We start from the raw sequence: 20,686 nt of genomic DNA on the forward strand, positions 1-20,686 counted from the left end.
GTTACCCACCAAAATAGTGGAGAAGATTTTAGTGACACACTATTTGTTACAAGCCTTTATGAACTTGTTTTTCTAGACCACATTATTTGCAAAGAGACAACCTGCGTGACTCGTACAGCGCAACGCGCAGCGAGAGACGTATCGAATCCGCGCTTAAAAAATCGTTGCACTGGGGTTACCCACCAAAATAGTGGAGAAGATTTTAGTGACACACTATTTGTTACAAGCCTTTATGAACTTGTTTTTCTAGACCACATTATTTGCAAAGAGACAACCTGCGTGACTCGTACAGCGCAACGCGCAGCGAGAGACGTATCGAATCCGCGCAGTGTTGTCCTGGTACAGCAACCAAGCCTGGGTTTTTTTCTTTTTTGTGTTTTCTTTTTGGAAGGCTTTCCATGTTCGTTTAGGCAAATGCTGAGTTAGTCCGCAATCTCCGGCTCAGAAAATACACTAAAACTACAACTAAACTCCGCCCGAACAGGCCATGAAGGTCAAACGGTACCGACCGGCCGCCGTGTCATCCTCAGACCGCAGGCGTCACTGGATGCAGATATGGAGCGACATGTGGTCAGGACACCGCTCTCCCAGCCGTATGTCAGTATACGGGACCGGAGCCACTACTTCTCAGTCGAGCAGCTCCTCAGTTTGCCTCGCAAGGGCTGAGTGCAGCCCTCTTGCCAACAGCGCTCGGCAGACCAGTTGGTCACCCATCCAAGTGCTAGTCCAGCCCGACAGCGCTTAACTTCGGTTATCTGACGGAAACCGGTGTTACCACTGCGGCAAGATCGTTGGCTCAGAAAATGCACTCAGGTCAGAAAATCATGGGGTACAGATGGCGGTAGTATGACCTACACAAAGTACAGAAGGACAGTGCTGTCATTCGTACCCAGGTGACAGATGTGAAAAGGTTTCCGACATGATTGTGGCCGCACGATAAGAATCAACAGACTTTGAACGCCGAATAGTAACTGGCACTAGACGCTTTAAACATTCCATTTTGGAAATCGTTAGGAAATTCAATATTCAGAGATCTACCTTGTCAAGAGTGTGCCGAGAATACCAAATGTCAGGCATTACCTCTCGCCACGGACAACGCAATGGTCGAGGCCTTCACTTAAAGGGCGAGAGAAGCGGCGTTTGCGTAGAATTGTCAGTGCTAACAGACAAGCAACACTGCTTGAGACAACCGCAGGAATCAATGTGGAACGTACGACGAACGTAACCGTTAGGACAGTGCAGCGAAATCTGGCGTTAATTGGCTATGCCTGCAGACGACCGAAGTGAGTGCGTTTGCCAACAGCACATCACCTGTAGCGCCCCTTTGGGCTCGTGACCACGTCGGTTGGACCTAACCGACTGGGAAACCGTGGCCTGGTCAGGTGAGTCCCGATTTCAGTTGGCAAGAGCTGACAGTAGGGTCCGAGTGTGGCGCAGATCCGACGAAGCCGTGGACCGATGTTTGCAACAAGGCACTGTGCAAGCTGGTGGTGGCTTAATAATGGTGTAAGCTGTGTTTACATGGAATGGACTGGATTCTCTGGCCCAACTGAACCGATCAGGGACCATTTGCAGCCATTCATGAACTTCATGTTCCTAAACAATGGAATTTTTATGGATGACAATGCGTCATATCACCGGTCCAAATAATTCGCGATTAGTTTGAAGAACATTCTGGACAGTTCGAACGAATGACTTGGACACCCAGTTCGCCCGTCGTGAATCTCGTCGAAGATTTATGGGACGTGATCGAGAGATAAGTTCGTGTACGAAATCCTGCACCAGTGAAACTTTTGGAATTATGGACGTCTATAGAAACACCGTGGCTCAACATTTCTGCATGGGGCTTGGAGCGCCTTGTTGAGTCTATGCCACGTCGGGCAAAAGGAGGTCTAATACGATGTCAGGAGGTGTCCCATAACTTCTATAAGCTCAGTGTAAATCATTGTATGACACACAGTTGAGGAGACATGACGTCATAAACATTGAGAAGCGCCAAAAAGGTAGCTTTTCTTAAAAAGGAACGCAAATTACCCATATTTTACTGATCCAGCGTTTGACAGTGACAGTACTTCAAAATGGTTCAAATGGCTGTGAGCACTATGGGACTTAACACCTTGGGTCATCAGTCCCCTAGAACCTAGAACTAATTGAACCTAACTAACCGAAGGACATCACACATATCCATGCCCGAGGCAAGATTCGAACCTGCGACAGTAGCGGTCACGCGATTCCAGACTGAAGCGCCTAGAACAGCACGGCCACGACGGCCAGCGACAGCACTTCAACCGACTTGTAACAAACTAAATATACGAGGTGTGGCTAGAAAAAAACCGGACTAGTACTGGTGAAACAATAAAACGAATGCAATAAGGCTGAAAGTCGCGTGGCCTGTCACGTGACTCTCGCTCCGCCTACTGCTCGAGTTTCATCTGTCTCCTGCACTCAGTCTGCCCGTGGCGTCTGTTTTAAGTAGTTGACGTTTTGTCTGTGCGTCGGAAAATGTTGAGTGTACAGAAAGAACAGCGTGTTAACATCAAATTTTGTTTCAAACTAGGAAAATCTGCAAGTGAAACGTTTGTAATGTTACAACAAGTGTACGGCGATGATTGTTTATCGCGAAAACAAGTGTTTGGGTGGTTTAAACGATTTAAAGATGGCCGCGAAGACACCAGTGATGACACTCGCACTGGCAGACCATTGTCAGCAAAAACTGATGCAAACATTGAAAAAATCGGTAAACTTGTTCGACAAGATCGCCGTTTAACAATCAGAGCAGTGTCTGAGTTAACAGGAGTTGACAAGGAAAGTGTTAGGCAGATTCTTCATGAAAGTTTCAACATGAACAAAGTGTGTTCAAAAATGGTTCCAAAGTGTCTCACAATTGAACAGAAGGAACGCCGAAGAATGATTTGTTCTGACATCCTGGAAAACATTGAAAGTGATCCCACCTTCTCACAAAATGTTATTACTTGCGATGAATCGTGGTTTTTTACTTACGATCCCGAAACTAAACGCCAATCGATGCATTGGAAAACTCCTGGTTCTCCACGACAAAAAAAAGCACGAATGTCAAAATCGAAATTCAAGGCAGTGATGATTGTTTTTTTTGACATCAAAGAGATTGTGCACATTGATTGGGTACCAGAGGGACAAACAGTGAATCAGCATTACTACATTAGCGTCCTGGCTACCCTACGTGAGCGAGTATGGAGAAAACGGAACGATTTGTGGAGAAAAAAGTCATGGATCCTTCACCAAGACAATGCCCCAGCTCACAGTGCGTTGTCAGTGAAGACGTTTTTGGCAAAACATAACATTCCCATCTTAGATCATCCACCCTACTCACCTGATTTGGCCCCCTGTGACTTTTTTCTTCTCCCTAAAGTCAAGTCAGCTTTGAAAGGAACTAGATTTGAGACTGTTGAAGCAGTAAAAGAAAAAGCGACGGAAGTAATGTATGGACTTACCGAGAATGATCTGCAGCATTGCTATGAACAGTGGAAAATTCGTATGGAGCGGTGTAGAGACCGAGGAGGAGAGTACATTGAAGGAGATAACATGAAATTGTAAATAATTGTAAATAAATGTTTTTTCCAGCATCAGTCCGGTTTTTTTCTAGCCGCACCTCGTACTTCGAACTTTCTCGAAATTTTTCTCGTTTGCAGCCCAAAAATAATGATAGGAAAACAGTTTATAGCGTACAAAACTTTATTATCGACTATCACTTTTAACTTAGTTATTCTTACTACTAACTCTACTCGGTATTTGTTTTGCATACAGTATCCACATACATCAAATGGTTCCAATGGTTCTGAGCACTATGGGACTCAACTTCTAAGGTCATCAGTCCCCTAGAACTTAGAACAACTTAAACCTGACTAACCTAAGGAAATCGCACACATCCATGCCCAAGGCAGGATTCGAACCTGCGGCCGTAGCGGTCGCGTGGTTCCAGACTGTAGCGCCTAGAACCGCTCGACCACCCCGGCCGGCCACATATATCACTGAAGGTATATAGAATATTATATCATTGTACTACACACACTTTAGGAGAAAAAATTGCTTTTGACTATTTCATTAGTGTATGGGTGAATTATCCTAAACTAATAAAAGCAAACACAATTAGGGTTTTGTGTTTCCAACCATAAGGGATTTACGTATTTAACGTAAAATACGAGGGTTATACGGGAAGTAAGGGATGATCGGTCGCGAAATATAAACCACACTGAAAATCCGATGAAGTGTTGCATAGGTGTGTTGGCCAGTGTCTGTAGTATGCCCATCGATCGTGTTACGTCGTTCTTTTTAGTTCTGAGCACACAGCGGGCACATGAAGATACCTAGAACAATAGTGTCTCACGCCAAGTACAAGAGCCTGGTGAGAAATTTCGCCTGAAGCTATGCAGCCAACATTACGTAACTGTCGTGCGTTTTCTTCTTGAAGACAATTCTCAGCCGCATTCTGCAGTGCCAATGAAAATTCTCCTGCATCATTTTCAATTGGAAATGTTTGATTACCCAGAATACAGCCCGTAATTGTCTCCCTCTGAGTTTCATCTCTGCTCACGTGAACCGCTGGCTGTGAAGACAACATTTTGGCACAGACAACGAGCTGTTGGCCAGCGTAGAGAACTGGCTGGAAGCATTGTCGGCTGCCTTCTATAACGAGGGTATTGGAAAGCTGGTACAACGCTACGACAAACGTCTAAGTCGGATCGGCGACTGTGGAGATCAGTAGCTGGAAGTTGTAGGTAATTGTTGCAAATAAAACAGTTTTGATTTTCACTCTGGTTTCCAATTCGCGACCTGTCGTTTCTTACTTTCCGAATAGCCCTCGTATTTGATACATTAACTCACTTGCAATGTGATCAGACCTTTGAAGCCGTTTTATACTTGGAACTTCGATTATTTAAGGAATTGAGGTTTGGTTCAGATGGGTCAAATGGCTCTAAGCACTATGGGACTTAACATCTGAGGTCATCAGTCCCCTAGACTTAGAACTACTTAAACCTAACGTACCTAAGGACATCACACAGATTCATGCCCGAGGCAGGATTCGAACCTGCGACCGAAGCTGCAGCGCGATTCTGGGCAGAGGTTTGGTGTGTAACTGATATATTCCACCCCGAAATAGTGCTGACTGTGTGTAAGACCCCGAATTGTGTGTTGGCAGGCGTGGGCAGCTGAGCAGCCAGCAGATCCACGTTGAAGGACTTCGACTTGTTGTGGAGGCAGCTGCATGCAGGACAAGCCGCTGTTTCTGCACACAGGTGAGCGGCTACCGTCTTATTAGCATACATGCAATTCTGTCACATGATGACGTGGTTGGCGACCGTGGCTGTTATTTGAAGACAAATGTTGATGGTGTTGGGACACCAACCAGCCACAAATTTACTTTCAGTTCCTTTATTCAAAGGGTACCGTTACCGGTTTCGAATCCTTGTGATTTATCTTCAGACGGTTTACACACTTTCCTTATAACATGTGGTGTGTTTTTTTACAGATTAGATACTTTAGCAGCAGATCTAAGCAAAATGCACAAAAATATTAAATTCACAGTTGAACATGAAACTAATAAAAGCATGAACTTTCTTGGCCTGAAGATTTGCAATAGTAACAATAAACATCAATTTAGTATTTACAGAAAGCATACCACCACAGATGTCAGTGTTGACAACTCATCTTGCCACCCCCGCCAACAAAAATGGCATATTTCAGAAGGGTGCTACGCCGAATTAGAAAAGTACCAATGAGTGACACAGACCAACAAAATGAAATCAACATAATTAAAACAGTTGCTCATAATAATGGATATAAACTCATAATTATAGAAAAACACAACAAAATGCAGACAAAAACCACAGATCCACTTCGCAGGAGTCACTTCAAGCCAAATCAGTGTACCACAGAAGCCACACCTAAGTGTGCTACTCTCCCATACATAGGCCCACTATCATACCAGATAGCAAACTTATTTAAAAAGAAAAATATCACAATCAGCTTTTCCACAAATAATAAATTACAACAAAAAGTAACCCATGATGTAAATACCTCCAAGAGTCCCTACCGTAAATCAGGAATGTACACACTCAGATGCGATACATGCCCAAAGTTCTACATTGGACAGACAGGCAGAAGTTTTGAAATTAGATACAAAGAACACATTGATGCTTTAATTCTTGGTAACTTGAACAAATCTGCATTTGCAGCTCATATTGCTGAAGAAAATCATTCAGTGAGAAACACTGAGAACGACTTAAAAATTTTACTTCTAGCAGAAAAAGGAGCCACCATGAATATACTAGAAGAAATAGAAATACACATACACACAAAATCAGCACCCCAGGCTATATCCTTAATGAACAAACAGAGTTGGCTAACACCCCTTCCCTGAAAAACTTCCATAAATTATTTTCCAGCGTCCAAAGCAAATAATATTAGTACACCTATCTGCAGATAAAGTAGCAAATTTATATGTTACTATAATTCTCATGATGCTAAATTTAATTAAATAATGTACTATTTTACCTATAAAGGAAAAAAAGGAACAACTGTATAATTAATGTAACAGTATCAACTCAAAAAATCAATGTCTCTGTACTAGTGTAAAATGCATTTCAGTTGCGCAAGTGAAAATATGATCCTTTAAAAACATAGGACATCTTCAAATGTTACGACATATCATAGCATCTTTGATACTCATATGTTGTAAGCTCTTTGTATATATCCAAGCTGGCCGGGGTAGCCGAGCGGTTCTACGCGCTACAGACTGGAACCGAGCGACCGCAACGGTCGCAGGTTCGAATCCTGCCTCGGGCATGGATGTGTGTGATGTCCTTAAGTTAGTTAGGCTTAAGTTGTTCTAAGTTCGACGGGACTGATGACCTTAGAAGTTAAGTCCGGTAGTGCTCAGAGCCATGTGAACCATTTGTATATATCTAAACATGTGGTGCGTGGTAGAAATCTTCGCAGTGACAAATCTAAAGTGTTCAGTGAGAAAAGTTTACGTGTGCAACAATAAGAATACAGTGGGAATGTATTCACATCTGTTGGACGAATGTTATGAAAACAAACACTCCAAACCGACATTTCACGTAAGTCACATGCAACGAAAATCTGTAACGCAACCATCTGTGTGTGGCGTGCTTATAATTATTTATCATTTACATTTTAGGACAATTAACCTGTAAAAAAACACCACATATGATAAGGAAAGCGTGTAAACCGTCTGAAGATGAATCACAACGATTCGAAACCGGTAACGGTACTCTTTGAAGAAAGGAACTGTAAGTAAATTTGTGGCTGGTTGCTGTCCCAACACCATCAACATTATTTGCAGACAGTTCCGTGTGAATGTATGTGTTGCGTGTTCTATGTTACTGTCCCCGGTTTTCAGTGGCTCTCTACACAGTAATAATGTAATTGCGATTCATTCGGTGTGTTACCCTGTAAGGACGCTACACCCTCTTCTATATCCGTAATTATACTGTTCTCCTATCGTCTTTTATCTACATCTACATGACTGCTCGGCAGTTCTCATTTCAGACTGTTCCTCTACCGTTCCATTCACTAACAGCACACGAGGAAAGTGAACGCTTAAATGTTTCTGTACGAGCTTTGATTTATCTTACTTTATTGTGATGATCATGTCTCCCTATGCAGGTCGACGACAATAAAATATTTTCACATTCAGAAAAGGAAGTCTGTGATTGAAATTTCGTGAAAAGATCTCGCAGCAAGGAAAGACTCCATTGCTTTAGTTGTTGCCAACCCACTTCTCGTATCATAACCGTTACACGCTCTTCTCTACTTAGCTATAATGCAAAACAAGCTGCTCTCTTCTGAACTTTTTCGACGTCTTCCGTCAGTCTTATCTGGTAAGGACAGCACAACACAGCAATCCCCTAGCAGAGGACGAACAAGATTGGTGTAAGCCTGCCGCATCTTCTAAGCGCTCTTCCAATAAAATGTAGTTTTTGGTTTGCCTTCCCCACAACATAATCTATATGATCGTCCCAATGAAAGTTGTTCGTAATTGTAATTCCTAGGTATTTAGTGGAACTGACAATCTTTAAATTTGTGTAATTTATCGTGCAACCGAAATTTTACGGATTTCTTTTTGTAACCATGTGGATGATCTCACACTTTTCTTTATTCAGAGACAATTGCCACTTTTCACATCGTACAGACATCGTAAGTCGTTTTTCAATTGCTGTACTAGATGGTAAACCACAGCATCTGCACACAAACCTAAGAGGGCAGCTCAGATTATCTCCTAAATCGTTTATGTAGAGTACGACCAGCGGAACACTTCGTTGGGGAACGCCAGATACAATTTTTTACTCGACAACTTTCCGTCGATTACTGCGTACTGTCTCCTTTCTGAAAGGAAGTCACGAATCGAATCGTACAACTGAAGCGATACTCCATAGGCACGCATTTTGATTGGAAAGCCGGCCGAAGTGGCCGTGCGGTTAAAGGCGCTGCAGTCTGGAACCGCAAGACCGCTACGGTCGCAGGTTCGAATCCTGCCTCGGGCATGGATGTTAGTGATGTCCTTAGGTTAGTTAGGTTTAACTAGTTCTAAGTTCTAGGGGACTAATGACCTCAGCAGTTGAGTCCCATAGTGCTCAGAGCCATTTGAACCATTTTTTTGATTGGAAGTCTCTTGCGAGTAACGGCGTCAAAAGCCTTCCGGAAATCTAGAAACATGGAATCAGTTTGAGATTCCCTGTGGACAGCACTTACTGCTTCATGTGAATTAACAGATAGTCATGTTTCACATGAACGATGGTTTCTAAATCCGTACGGCGTGTCAGTTCGTAATGTTTGAACACAGTATATGTTCGAAAATCCTACTGCAGATTGACATTACTGGTACCGGTCTGTAATTCATCGGATTGCTCCTATTTCCCTACCTGTGTGTTGGTGTGACCTGTGTGCAACTTTTAGAGTCTTTTGGTGCGGACCATTCGTCGAGAGAGGGGTTGTACATGATTAGTAAGTATGGGGTGTCTCTATAGTCACACTCTGAAAGGTACCTTATTGGTACGCTAGCTGGACTGGAAGACATGCCTTTAAGTGCTTTAAGCTGCTTCGCTAACATTTTATTACCAGTATCTGATCATTCATGTTAATACGTGTGACCCTGTTAGAACTTTGGCTCCCTAACGTAACGTATAACTTCAGAATCGCTACTACAAACAATAATATTAACACTTTGTACACTATTTTAGACTAAACTAAACTTTCCTACTAATGATAACCACGTTTGTACCTCTTTTAAAGTTACTTAGGCTATTGTACTTGCTCCATAGTGTTTACTGACTACGGGGCCTCGTATACAGAAACAAGAAACCTCCGCTATGACCTGTAATCATCTGATAATCATTCTGATAATTAAAGTTTGACACTAAGATGCAATGACAGCATTCACCATTGCTCTAGGAACCAATACTAACTCGTACTTTATACAGTGTGTTTCACAATTCATGTTACTCTCTTATACAGGGTGTTACAAAAAGGTACGGCCAAACTTTCAGGAAACATTCCTCACACACAGAGAAAGAAAATATGTTTTATGGACACGTGTCCGGAAACGCTTACTTTCCATATTAAAGCTCATTTTATTACTTCTCTTCAAATCACATTAATCATGGAATGGAAACACACAGCAACAGAATGTACCAGCGTGACTTCAAACACTTTGTTACAGGAAATGTTCAAAATGTCCTCCGTTAGCGAGGATACATGCATCCACCCTCCGTCGCATGGAACCCCTGATGCGCTGATGCAGCCCTGGAGAATGGCGTATTGTATCACAGCCGTCCACAATACGAGCACGAAGAGTCTCTACATTTGGTACCGGGATTGCGTAGACAAGAGCTTTCAAATGCCCCCATAAATGAAAGTCAAGAGGGTTGAGGTCAGGAGAGCGTGGAGGCCATGGAATTGGTCCGCCTCTACCAATCCATCGGTCACCGAATCTGTTGTTGAGAAGCGTACGAACACTTCGACTGAAATGTGCAGGAGCTCCATCGTGCATGAACCACACGTTGTGTCGTACTTGTAAAGGCACATGTTCTAGCAGCACAGGTAGAGTATCCTGTATGAAATAATGATAACGTGCTCCATTGAGCGTAGGTAGAAGAACATGGGGCCAAATCAAGACATCACCAACAATGCCTGCCCAAACGTTCACAGAAAATCTGTGTTGATGACGTGATTGCACAATTGCGTGCGGATTCTCGTCAGCCCACACACGTTAATTGTGAAAATTTACAATTTGATCACGTAGGAATGCAGCCTCATCCGTAAAGAGAACATTTGCACTGAATTGAGGATTGACACATTGTCGGATGAACCATTCGCAGAAGTGTACCCGTGGAGGCCAATCTGCTGCTGATAGTGCCTGCACGCGCTGTACATGGTACGGAAACAACTGGTTCTCCCGTAGCACTCTCCATACAGTGACGTGGTCAACGTTACCTTGTACAGCAGCAACTTCTCTGACGCTGACATTAGGGTTATCGTCAACTGCACAAAGAATTGCCTCGTCCATTGCAGGTGTCCTCGTCGTTCTAGGTCTTCCCCAGTCGCGAGTCATAGGCTGGAATGCTCCGCGCTCCCTAAGACGCCGATCAATTGCTTCGAACGTCTTCGTGTCGGGACACCTTCGTTCTGGAAATCTGTCTCGATACAAACGTACTGCGCCACGGCTATTGCCCGTGCTAATCCATACATCGAATGGGCATCTGCCAACTCCGCGTTTGTAAACATTGCACTGACTGTAAAACCACGTTCGTGATGAACACTAACCTGTTGATGCTACGTACTGATGTGCTTGATGCTAGTACTGTAGAGCAATGAGTCGCATGTCAACACAAGCACCGAAGTCAACATTACCTTCCTTCAATTGGGCCAACTGGCAGTGAATCGAGGAAGTACAGTACATACTGACGAAACTAAAATGAGCTCTAACATGGAAATTAAGCGTTTCCGGACACATGTCCACATAACATCTTTTCTTTATCTGCGTGCGAGGAATGTTTCCTGAAAGTTTGGCCGTACCTTTTTTGTAACACCCTGTAGAGGTTGTAGAGGGGACTTAGTAGATCAAGTTTTACATAGGAACGTATGTTCGGAAATGTCATCCCAACGCGCTACAGAGCATCAAACTTATAGCGCCAGCTCCTCTAAATGTGGAATCCATGTATTGGTACGGTTTTTGCTAAGATTGCAGGGTAGGCAACTTTCAGCGGTGGTAGTTACGACGAAAACAAGGAAGAGACGTGCAACAAACATGGGCTCTAAAATGCATACATGAGGAGCTATGACAACTTGTTCATTTTCGACACGGTGAAACACACCTCCTCTATAGAACTAGTGCTCATATCCTATGTGATCAAAAGTATCCGGACAGCTCCAACAGCATGCGCTTTTTTCTCATTTTAGGTGCATTGTGCTGCCACCTACTGCCAGGTACTCCATATCAGCGACCTCAGTAGTCATTAGACATAGTAAGAGAGCAGACTGGGGCGCTCCACGGAACTCACGCATTTCGAACGTGGTCAGGTGATTGGGTGTCACTTGTGTCATACAAGATTTCCACACTCCTAAACATCCCTAGCTCCACTGTTTCCGATGTGATAGTGAAGTGGAAACGTGAAGGGACACGTACGGCACAAAAGCTTACAGGCCGATCTCTTCCGTTGACTGACAGAAACCACCGACATTTGAAGAGGGTCATAATGTGTAATAGGCAGACGTCTATCCAGACCATGTAACCTCCCTAGCAATTAAATTTAATGACAACAAAAGTGAGAATCGCGATCTGACTCAAATATAAATTCTTCACACAAAAAAAATTAAAGTCTGCTCAGTGATAAGAAAATCTCACTGATAATGATAATTCAACTAAACCGAAATATCGGTCTTTGGCCCTGTGCAAAAATCAGAATTAAATTCTTACCTCATTGTAACAGCTAGTCAAATTTCTGCTCTTATTCTTGCGCACGGCTTGGAGGAACTGCATTGCAAATAATAATATTCCTTTTTTTTTTGTAATCTAATTGAAAACTGAAACTTTTCTTTAAGGGAAGTGGAACGAAATTAAATAAATTTGTTTTTGTAAAAATTGCTTTGAAATCAAAAATTATTATTGGGGGCACTTGTTGAAAATTAATTACAATAATTAAACTTTACATTATCCGATGATTATCTTAATTAACAGTATACCTCATTCAGCATCTTGACCAGTGTTGCCGACAGACCACATCACACAACCGCACTGGGCTGCTACCACTGACCGACCGCTCCTCATGACGACCACTAGCGTACTGCACGCCACTGAACAGAGCTACTGACTCGCAACGACTACTGACAGAGTACAGCACGCAACTAAACAGAGCTACAGACTGAGAACCGCTCGCAACACTCGCGCGGTCAAGCGCATACTCTCTGGTCAGAGACGCTGCAATGCCTCGCCATCGCTGCTACGTTACATACGTGTTTCATAACCCTCCACTGGGGGGACAAAAATTTGGCAGCGATGGTGAGTCATATGGACTTGCCAAGCGCGGCAAAATTTTTCTTTAATTAACAAACTTCTACAACTTGCAGAATATTTAGATGTAGTACATGAATTAAATGTTGTGCACACGCACTAAGTACAAAATATATCAGACAAAGACAAAATGTGAGTACAAAACATAGTAGCAAATCAGAAAAATGTATATACAAATTATTTGACAGATAACAAAGTGCACAGGCACTGAAAAAATTCTTTAGCATTTTCAGAACAAATAAACAGACTGGCAAAAAAATCATGACAAGTGACATGAGTGCACATGCACTGGAGTTCAGGACATACAATGAGTAAGAAATGACATAAGTGCATACGCACTGAAGTATTGAACATACAGAAATGAGTACAAATCATATTGAAAAATGAGAAAAGTGCACACGAACTGAAGTTCAGTAGAAAACATATTAACGCCTAACATAAGTACAGATGCACTGTAGTTCAGAACATATCATCAAAAAATAAAAAATGTATATACAATATAAAAGACAAGAGTGTACATATACTGTACTTCAGAACAAATCAAAAAAAATGTCTTTAGCATTTTCGCAATAAATAAACATAATGGCAAAAAAAATCATGTCCACCAGTGACATAAGTGTACTCGCACTGGAGTTCAGCAAATCTAAAAAAATGTATAACCCATGAACATAAATGGTGTTAGCAAAAAAATGATTTTCATTATGTGACAAGAATTAGGATAGGAAAGGGAAGGATTGCATCATGGTTGTAGCACTTTAGATTGCACACAGCTGTTCTGAAAGTCCATATCTTTCCACAGAAGTACAACACCAAGTGACACAACTTGAAGTTCCTTTCCCATCAGAATTTATCAGTGTAGCCAAGACACTGAATTCTCGTAGTAATATTCCATGTTTTCATTTTGGCTGTACATTAGGTACACCAAACAGTGGGACCATAATAACGTCTTCATCGCTCACGGTGGTGGACAGCATGTCGTGTCAACACCACGTTCTTACAAGGCACACCAACGTAGAATTAGTGCAAAACCAAATATAGTGCTCCATGATCACTGGGATAAACAGGACAAATGGACATTGCAGTAATTCAGGGTAGTTAGCTTATGAGGAGAAGGACATTATGTCACATAATATTGACAATTACAGTCTTCATTAGTAGTTTGTGGCATTCATAGCCCAGTTATTGAACATTTCTGTACCAAGTATGTAGTATTACAGAAAAATGTTCATGCATTGTTTTACATAGAATCAGTAACCTTCTTTTTCTAGTTACAAAGTATAGCATGGTTAATTAATCATTTGTCATTCCAATAGTATTAATCATTAGCCTTTTCCTAATTACAAAGCATTATTAAACAGTCACATTCCTTTCCAGTTACAAAGTATGGCATCGTTAATTAATTATTTGTCATTCCAATATAGTAAGAATTATTAGCCTTCTCCTAATTACAAAGCATTATTAAACAGTAATTAAGATTCATTAGCCTTCTAATTACAAAGCATAGCATCATTTGTCATTTCAATATAGTAAGAATCATATTCTTTTCCAGTTACAAAGTATAGCATAGTTAATTAATTATGTGTCAGTTAATTAATCATCTGTCATTTGAATATAGTAAGAATTATTATCCTTCTCCTAATTACAAAGCATTTTCATTTCCAATTACAAAGCATAGCATAATTAATTAATCATTTGTCATTCCAATAGTAATAATCATTAGCTTTCTCCTAATTACAAAGCACTATTAAACAATCACATTCTTTTCCAGTTACAAAGTATAGCATTGAAAACAAGTGTTAATTAATGGCATAATTAATAACATATTCATGGAGTGACATTAATTATTGGCACTCTGTGGCCAGCAAGTATTGAATAGAATAAAAACATAGTTCATCATTCAGTATTATTCAGATCATTACGAAGTCATTATTAAAAAATCAGTTAATTACAATCAAAGCATTAATAATCACGGACATTATAAGTAGTCTCATTACAATAAACAGTGGCAGTTATTAGCCAGTTACAAAGCATTATTATATATATATATATTTTTTGTATCATTAAGAAGTCATTACTGAAGTGACATACTATTCAGAGCTGTTCAGTATTATTCAGAATTATCATAAACTAGTGACATTATGTGGGACTGGTAATACATTTATTTTTTTTTTTTTTTGTTAGCAATGCATTGCGTTGGGATCGATAATTAATTGCTGAGGCATAACACTATTTGCTTTTGACCTATTGCTGCAAATGAGGATAGTTAACGTCATTCGTCATGAGTCAGCTGTAACAAGGTTATGTAACAAGGCAGTATATGTGATCACATTTATAAATGATAAACAAAAATGGGTAAAAAATAAAAATGCAAGTACTAGAACAGGTATAATAAGTAACAGGTTTAGTAAGTATCATGAAAAGCTTCTCCTGGAAAAAATACAAAATGGATTATTGACCTGAAAGAAGAAACGCACACTATGCTGAAAAGTAGTGAACCTCGAATTAACAGGTAGTGAAATGTGTATAAAAATGTGTTCCATAGCTGTCCTTTCCAAAACTTTCCGTCATCCTACTATGTAATATAACACCTGCTGTCAAAACAAACTGCAACAAATACTTAAATAACTACATAGCATAAATACATAACTTCAACATTATCCTCATCTGTAAAGAAAACTTCATTATCCATATCATCATAACTTCATTATTATCATTACCTGTAGAGAAAAACTTCATTATTCATAACAGCATATTCTTCATCATTATTCGTCAGCATTCATTATCATCTGCAAAAATCACTTCATTACTCATTACATAACTATTCCTTATCTCTAGCATATTTCATCACTAAAACTAAGATGTGTAGTTCTGTCTGACAGCCTGCATCAATCACCTTGTATTCTGAAAGAAAAAATTAGTTAAGACTGCTATTCTACGATGAGTATAATATATTCTTGTTAATGCCTGCCAATCCTGATCCATTTACTCTTCCTCATAAAGTTATTGCATCTTCTTTCGTTTATTCCGTAGGTGAAATTCCCATTTCTGTTGAATTTATTTCTTACACGCATCATTTCTTTCTGAAATTGATGAACAGAGATTAACGTCCTGCATTTAAATCATATACCCACTAAATAATGACTGGTTTATGGTGACACAATTAACCATACAGCATAACATGACAGAAAACGTAATATATCAAAGACATTGACAGTGTTCGAAGCCAAAATGTACAGAGAATATCACAATGCAGCAGCAAAATGTAAAACAGTCACGATGTTGAGATGTCATAAGGCAAAAAAAAAATGTCAAAGTCACTGGTGTGTTATATGTTAACTATTTCACAGTGCATACAAACAAAACTGAAAACAATCATACATAAAAAAATGGAAAATGTGCACGGTCTGATGTGTAACGACAAGAAAAGCGACCTGCTAACCTTACCTTGCCGGGCACTTGCCAAGAAAAAATACGATAATCATCAGTAATTAGTCAGGTGAAATAATTGCATTAGTAAATGACATCATAGTGTGTTGAATCATAAAGTGTCTTCACTCAATAAACGGTTTAATGTTTGAGATATGGTGGTTGCCTTTCGATTTTCTGGTTCTCAAAGTTTCGACGTGTACAACATTGGGGTGAGGGATGCTGCGAATCCGATATGGACCTGCGTATAGAAGTTCAAATTTGCTGCACTTACCTTTTAATTTACTGGATAAATAGTGTGTACGTACTAATATCTTCTGTCCAACGTGAAAGTCGCGGCGTCTACAAACCTGTTTTTGCTGTCTTCTCCGGCGCTCTGCGGCACGTTTGATGTTGTTCAGCGCAATGTCAATCATTTCGTGGTGTCTTAGTCGACGACATTTAGGGAAGTTTATTAATTCTTTAATTTTGTTTGGTGGTTCAACGTTTTTCAGTATAACAGACGGAGATAGCATAGTGGATTCATTTGGAATGGAATTAATTACATCTTGGAATGAGAGTATGTGTGTATCCCAATCAATATGTCTTTTGTGGCAGTATATTCGGCACAGCTTACCAATTTCTTTCATTAATCTTTCACAGGGGTTCGAAGAAGCGTGGTACCTGGATATATAGATCGGAGAAATGTTTCTGGCTCGTAACATGCGTGTCCATACGCTACTACGAAATTGAGATCCATTGTCAGAAATTACTTTCATCACATGCCCTACATGAGATAGAAAATGTTTTATAAATGCTTTCGAAACAGTTTTAGCAGTAGCTTTGCGTAATGGAGTGAAAGTAACAAATTTTGAAGTGAGCTCAACAGCGACAAAGATGTAGCAAAAACCTCTGTTAATTCTCGGGATTGGACCAAAAATGTCTACTGCGGCCATGTGTCTTAATTTAACAGGTATAATGGGATATAAAGGAGGAATATGTGAAGTGGTGTCAGATTTAGCTTTCTGGCAAATTTTACAAGACGCTAAAACTCGTCGTATACGTTTCTCCATGTTGGTAAAATAACAGTTCTGTCTCAGTATAAGAAAACATTTTCGTGCTCCGTAATGTGCGTAACTTAAATGAGTGTACCAGATTAATTTGTTAACCAGTTCGTCAGGAATGCATAATAACCAATTGTTGCTGTCAGGATGAGAGCGGCGAAACAGAATGTCATTGCGTACAGTGTAATGGTTCCTAATCGTAACATTTTTTTTTTATCTTGCCAAAGGTGTTTAATTTCTTTCCACACATTGTCTTTATTTTGCTCTTGTGCTATGTCCTGTAATGACGATGAAATAAAGTTTTCAAATGCAACTTGCTGAATGTACATGACACTGAAATTTGTTTTGCAGAAGTTGGTTGCTACGTCTTGCCGATTGTTGCCGAGAGAACGCGATAGTGCGTCTGCTATAACATTTTGCGTGCCGGGAATGTGAACAATCGTAAAATTAAATTCTTGTAAATATAGTTTCCATCTACTTAACCTGTCGTGAGTAAATTTAGCCGAAAGCAAAAATTGTATCGCTCTGTGGTCAGTGTAGACGGTGGTATGTCTGCCATAAAGAAAATGCCTAAATCTCGTAAAAGCCCATACAACACATAATGTTTCCAGTTCTGTAACGGAATAATTTCGTTCAGCAGGTGACAGAATGCGACTTGCAAATGCGATGTTTTTAATTACTGTAGAACCATCTTCTTCAATTTCCTGGAAAATGTGTACGCCTAAAGCGGTGTTGGAACTGTCAGTGGCAATGGAAAAATTTCTGGTAAGATCTGGGTGCGATAACAGTGGTGCATTCAACAAAGCATGTTTCAGGATCATGAATTCAGAGTGTGCTTGCTTATCCCAAGACCAAATAGTGTTTTTACCTGTTAATTGGCATAGTCTAGGCGTGTCTAAAGCGGAGTGATGAATAAATTTACGAAAAAAGTTAATTAAGCCCAAAAAACTGCGTAGTTGTTTCTTCGTCGTAGGAACACTAATGTCACGTAGAGCCTGAAGTTTTTCCGGATCAGGTGCAATACCTTCTGCTGAAATTACGTGTCCAAGAAATTTTATGGAAGTTTTGCCAAAGTGCGATTTACTAAGATTAACTGTAAGTCCTTGTGCATGGAAAGTTTGTAACAGTTGTTCAAGAATCAGATCGTGTTCAGACCAGTTAGCTTCTGCGATAAGAATGTCGTCTACATACGTCGTAATTCTGTCCTTAAGTTCTGTCGGAAGTATTGTGTTCAAACCGCGAATAAAAGCTGCAAAAGAAATAGTTAAGCCGAACGGTAATTTGCGAAATTGATAACAGTCGCCAAAACAGAGAAAAGCTGTATATTTTCTACAATTCGGATGAAGTTGAATTTGCCAAAATCCCGATTTCAAATCTAATGTGGAATAAATAGCTGTACCGTGAAATTTCTGTAAAAGTTCCTCTAATGTCTGTGGTCGATCTGTTTCATTAATAATAATCTCATTAATGTGACGTGAATCAAGTACGAGGCGAAGTGAGCCATCTTTTTTCTTAACAATATGTAGCGGGTTTATGTACGGACTAACTGCCGGTTCAATAATTCCTTGGTCGAGCATATCCTGCAATTCTTTTCTAACTTGTTCTCTGTGAATATATGGAATGGGATAATGCTTTGCTTTAAATGTATTGTGCTGTTTGACTTGAAATTCATACATAAAACCGGACATAGTACCAGGAATGTTGTCAAAAACTGGAGCTTGCTGTAGAAGAATTTTGTGTAATTTCGTTCGTTCGTCGTCTGTAGTTGCACTGCTCTCTTTAACCTTATTAGAAATCAATGGCATTACGTCGTAGTCAGCTTCGTCTGGAGTATTATAGTTGTGTACGTACGTATCCGTGAACAATGTGGGATTACAGTCTATGTCACGTGACGCGGAAATGACCTCTGTGCGATTAATTGTTTGCTCTTCCGCAGATAGTGAGTGCTGAAATTCTATGGCAAATTGTATATTTTCATCCTTTAACATTAAATAAGAATTCTGAAAATCAATAACTGCGTCGTGTTGTACCAGAAAATTCGTACCTAAAATAACGTCTGTTGTCAATAAAGGAACAATCCAAAAATTTGAGTGGAAAGTATGACCTCCAATACAAAATGATAAATGCGTCTGTAATTTAACGTCTACTTCTTTACTCGATACTGCTCCCTTCACTTTGGTTTTGCCTAAAGGTAATGTCGGATAAGTATTCTCTTTGTTACACTCGTTAAAAATTTCTTCATTTATTACTGATATAGGTGATCCGGAATCGATTACTGCTGAGAATTTCGATGAACCAATTTTAATTTCGATGACAGGATGTGAAATAGTTTTCTCAACAAATGGTCTTTCCTGTAAGAGAGTGTCTCTGATATCGTCAAAAGTAATTACATTTTCACGAACAACATTTTGCGTGTCAAAGGTAGTGCTTGTATTATTGGAAGATGCGATCTGTACAGTATCTAGTCAGATTCTATCTGACGTGTTATTATTATTAGGAGGATTCTGTGGCATTTCTACTATTTGAACCGTTCTATTACTTCTTCCAGACGTATTACGTTCTGGATGGTATCTACTGTCGGGTTCATTCATGAGAATATGTTCTTGTGAATAATTTTGCTGTTGGTGAGACCGACTGTTATTATATGTACGCTGATAATTGTGCTCGTCGTTTTTACGTCTGTCGTAATAGTCATTCCTATACGGTGCATTACGATAGGAATTGAAATACTGTCTTCTTTGTACGTAGTTGTTTCCTTGCTGCCGTACGTTACTATTTCTTGTATCAAGGACTATACGTGCACGCGGCGAAACATTAAAGCCTGGTTGACCTTGTGCATTCCATTGTTGGTTAGGTATGCTAACCGGCTGGTTTTGATGTTGTTGTTGTGAAACACCTCTATTGTTACTAAAGTGTGGTTCCTGTTGCTGAAAATTTTGACGATATTGATAATTAGAATTTTGGCTGTTATTAGAGTTTTGATAGTTGTCGTTCCTAAAGCGTCTGTTATCTTTCCTATTGAAATTACGTGTCTGATCATAATTGCTGTACTTTTGTTGACCTTGCTTATTATAAGAAAAATTTTTGTTTACAAAAGAATAATCAGATTGTTGTACTTCCAAGAGCCGTAAAAGATCTCTGAATGCTGAAATGTTTTCCTTTTGCTGCCCCGTTAGAAGTGACACTCGTAATGACCGTGGTAATTTGGAAATGCATAATTGTATAAGTGCGGATTCACTGTACGGTTCACTTAGGTACTGGTTTTGTTGCACCATGTGCTCAAAAAATTGCGTGACACTGGGAAAATTTGTGTTCTCATAATTTGGTAAGCTAATTAACTGGTCTTTAATTCCGCGCTGTGTCGTCTTCGACCAATACGCTGACAGAAAAGCATTCTGAAACTCTTCTACTGAATAGCATTGCCTCGCGATCGGTCTCATACGAGTTGCCGGTTCGCCTTCCAAAAAACTGCAAATAAATTCAAGTTTGTGTGTTACAGGCCAAGTCGGTGGAAGAGCAAAGCTAAATTGTTGAATCCAATCCAGTGGGTGAATCTGCGTTCTATCGTTTTTGAAAACCTTAAACTTTCTCACTGACAGAAAATGTTTGTAGTCGAAATTATCATCTCTGTGTGATGGAACAGGTTCAG

The 20,686-nt window shown here is 40.1% G+C and overlaps 1 pseudogene; it reads right to left on the reverse strand.

Annotated features, from left to right (window-relative positions):
- Positions 1–678: 678 nt before the first annotated feature.
- LOC124551607 lies at positions 679–796 on the reverse strand (annotated as a pseudogene).
- Positions 797–20,686: the final 19,890 nt, after the last annotated feature.

The sequence above is a fragment of the Schistocerca americana genome, chromosome 9 (genome assembly GCF_021461395.2).
Source record: "Schistocerca americana isolate TAMUIC-IGC-003095 chromosome 9, iqSchAmer2.1, whole genome shotgun sequence".
Lineage (NCBI taxonomy): Eukaryota > Metazoa > Arthropoda > Insecta > Orthoptera > Acrididae > Schistocerca > Schistocerca americana.